The sequence below is a fragment of the Euprymna scolopes genome, chromosome 45 (genome assembly GCF_053919585.1).
Source record: "Euprymna scolopes isolate OS-2025 chromosome 45, ASM5391958v1, whole genome shotgun sequence".
In the NCBI taxonomy this organism is placed as follows: Eukaryota; Metazoa; Mollusca; class Cephalopoda; order Sepiida; family Sepiolidae; genus Euprymna; species Euprymna scolopes.
This window is the reverse complement of record NC_136526.1, coordinates 53199711-53203886: the sequence shown is the minus strand read 5'-3', so window position 1 is coordinate 53203886 and position 4176 is coordinate 53199711.

Genomic DNA, 4176 nt, shown 5'->3' with positions numbered 1-4176 from the left:
TAACAAAATGCGGGATCGGATTTTGCATACAAAAGTATTTGATGAAACTGCAAGTAAGTCAAAGATCTTACTTGATAACAAAAAGTGAAGCAGAGGTAATATGGTGAAGAAAAAGATGATTACACGTGAATGGATAGTCTGGTGGAAGGTAAATAATTGGATAATTTACCTTTCACCAGACTATCCATTCACGTGTAATCACCCTTTTCTTCACCATATTTCCTCTGCTTCACTTTTTGTTATCAAGTAAGATCTTTGACTTACTTGCAGTTACATCAAATACTTTTGTATGCAAAATCCGATTAAAGTTTAAATGCAACAAGTATGGGTGTTAACTTTGGGCAAAATCGGACTTTTCCTTTTTTTTTAATCGGATTAGCATTTTTTTAATCGGATTGGGGGCATTCTGATACAAAATCTATTTAAGAACACTGTCAGATACATTATGCATTTGTGTGAAATTTCCAAAAAATATCGGACCAAGCGTTTCGGAATTCATAGGGAACGAACGCACACACGCTCGCGCATACACACACATACAGAAAGCGTGCCTTTTATATATAAGTAGAGATATAATTATCTGTTCACTGTCCTGCTGAAATCAGATGAGGAATTGCCAAACCAAGCTGAACTGAAAAGAACCGATAGTTGCCAAAGCTGCAGTTACAGAAAACAGTTGTGAGTTTAAAGTTCGCAGTCTCTTATTCTGTTCCCCGCCAGCGTGTGAACAAATCAGTTCAAAGATAAGCGAACTATCTAAATGCAATTAAGTTAGTTTTTATCTTTATTTATTCTTTCAATCGTTTCACAGATAAACATACTTGACTTTACGAGGCGCCTACATTCAGACGTAAACAAACCTGTTAAGTCTGTCAGTCTGGAAAATATATATTCATACTAGTTGACTTACTTGCCACTGGATTAAAAAAAAAAAGTAAATATCCAGATACGCTACTACAGAACACCGACCACTCTAATTTGTTTTTTTTTTTAATAGGTAATTGAGGTCGCTGACGACGAATCTGATAGTCAAACTTGGGGCAAATTTACCGTTTGCATGGTATTAACCCCCGAACCCACGAATAACTTTCCACCATTTTGCAGCTTCTGTTTACGCTACGCGCGTGCGCTGCAGCATGAACGACGGCTTGCTTCACCTAGCAAACTGCCTTCTCACATGGCGTACCAATCAAAAAATTACGGACTGACATATTTTTAATGACTTACAGTTACAGAAAAGTACAACAAATTGGGGCACTTTTTTTTTTTTTGTCTCGCGTAGTTTTTAATGTGGTTTACAAAAACATAAGCACCAAACATCTTTGTTTTTCATTCTTTTTTTGCGGGAGGGGGATTCAATTATAGAACTTATGTGGCTTAATAGGTGCTTTTGCAGTTTAGTTAAACGGTTTTCCGTCAGTAACGCACCGACATTTACCAATTAGAACACCATTTAACATTTTCCGAAGATTTTACTGTGTACATTGGGGGCGCGAGCGGGGGGGGGGTGGATGTGATGTTGGGGCGCCCCAACATCACATCCGCCCCCTCCCCCGCTCGCGCCCCCAATGTACACAGTAAAATCTTCGGAAAATGTTAAATGGTGTTCTAATTGGTAAATGTCGGTGCGTTACTTTTTGAAAATTTGAAAATTCTATGTTCCAGGTAAAAAAAAAAAAACCCAGATAAATTACCCCCCCCACTCCAACTTGGAGTGCTTTCCTTTTCTTGTTTTATTTCTTTTTCAGCTAATTTTAAATTTTCCACCCAAAAAGTGCTATAATGTATTTTTGAAAATTAGAAAATTCTATGTCCTGGGGGGAAAAAAATCCCCTCCCCCCTACGTAGTTTGCTTGGTGAAGCCGTCGTTTATGCTACAGCGTGCATGCGCGTAGCATAAACGGAAGCTGCAAAATGGTGGAAAGTAGTTTGTGGGTTCAGGGGTAAATACCATGCAAACGGTAAATTTGCCCCAAGTTTGACTATCAGATTCGTTGTCAGCGACCTCAATTACCTAAAAAAAAAAAAAACAAATTAGAGTGGTCGGTGTTCTGTAGTAGCGTATCTGGATATTTACCCTCCCCCCAAAAAAAATAAAAAATAAAAATAAAAAAAGGGACTCTTCCGCCGATTTCAATGTATGAGGTTCCGCCACAACAACAACGTTCTTCAGAAGTTCCCACAGATTATTTGTTTATAGTAGTAAAGGCCTTGTGTAGAACCAACCACACTTTTTGGTATTACTGCTAATCTTTGTCGGTGTAAATGATTGCTACAAGACAGTGTATACAGTAGACGGCAGATTTTTACATCAGAGTGTTCCTTCTCCTTACTGAAGACTGCTCCCCCAGATACCAACCTGGAGTTTTCTACGATTCGGCGCGGTACATACAGCACTTAGCCTTCCCAAATAGTCACCCATCTAGTACTAACCAGGTTCATCGTTGCTTAACTTTGGTGATCTGACGAGAATCGATGTGTCAACTTGATTGTGCCATATATTTATATACATTTTTATGGATTTATATATCTATATATTAAGACGAATTTAAGAAAACTCGTCCCCGGAAAACTCGTCTCCGGAAAATTCGTCCCCTTTTGCTAGGTAGGAAAACTGGTCCCTTATTGAATAACTATCGATTGAAAACACATTTTATGACACTTCTTGAAGAAGATATTGTCATTAAAAGAGAATACACATCCCATAATATTTTTTTAAAATATTTTTACTGGTTTATTGTTGTTTTAAAAAAATTTTAATTAATTTTTACTAAGTTTTTCGTTTTCTACCTAGCTTTGAAAGTTTTTGGTCTTTCAACTTATTTTAAAGAGTTTATTTAGTTAAAAACAAAGTAATGTCGAGTGTTACTTATGAACAAAAAATGTCCGACATAAGAGGATAGGATCACGAGGATAATTGCTCAAAAATAGAAAATTAAAGAAAATATTAAGGTAGATATAGTTTTAAAACGAGAGCCCCCCCTTCAAAAGAAAACAAAAATTGTATATTTTTAGGTAATAAAGCACATCCCATAATATTTAAAAAAATATTTTTTACATGTTTATTGTTTTAACAAAATTTAATTGATTTTTCTAAGTTTTCGTTTTCTACCTAACTTTGTAAGTTTTTGGTGTTTAAACTTATTTAAAGAGTTTATTTAATTAAAAAGAAATAACAAGTAATATCGCACTCAGCATTACATAGTAAATAATTATTAACAAAAAATTGTCCGAAAATTAAAGAAAATACTGAGGTAGATATAGTTTTAAAACGAGCCTCCCTTACCTCCAAAAGAAAATAAATTTGTATATTTTTAAATCCTGCACAAGTGCCCACGAAATTACTTTTGAACGATACCCTCGCCATGTTAAGAATGGCTTTCGAAATAATAACGTTATTATTTCAGCGCGGTACCAAAATTACATAAGACCGTGTTTTCTTATTTTTTTTGTTTTTTAATAACACAAGAATTATTTAAACTGAATTAATTCTTCTAAATAAAATAATCGCTTTCTTTGAATACTGGGAACAATATCCCTAGATTTCTCAATCTCCGACTGGAGCTCAGCCAGTCTGTCGTGGACTCCCGCCTTAAACATTTCGAAGTCACGACAGATATTTAGTCTTTCCTCATCTGGGGACTTCAAAATTAACTGATCTAATAAATCGTCCACTTCAGACAACCGTTTCTCGATGTCGGAAGAAAAATTATTTATACAACGCCCACCTCCTCTCTCGGTCATCCAATCCAAAGAAGCCGTTATACGAAACTTCTTAGCCTCTATTCGACCAAGGAGATTTGAATTTGCCATGTTCGAAGGACACAACACGAGAAAAAAAAATGGCCGTTCCCACGTGGGGAAATAAAAGTAAAGGGCACGAAAAAGATTCTCCGATGAGAAACAACTATTATCTGAAGGGGGTTACGTCAACAAAATTCGAAACTCTCAATGAACAAGGAATTTAAACCCATAAGGAAAGTTCAGACCGACATTACGACAACACATTTTAACAATGAATCAATTATAAATTCAAGAATTAATATATAATTGCTTTCCATACATTATTTAAATGATTACAATTATCGTAAAATATTTGAAAGGTTTTTTTTTTTTTACAAATTAAAACTTCAGTTTACAATTTACATGAAATAATATTTATTTTCAATGAATAAG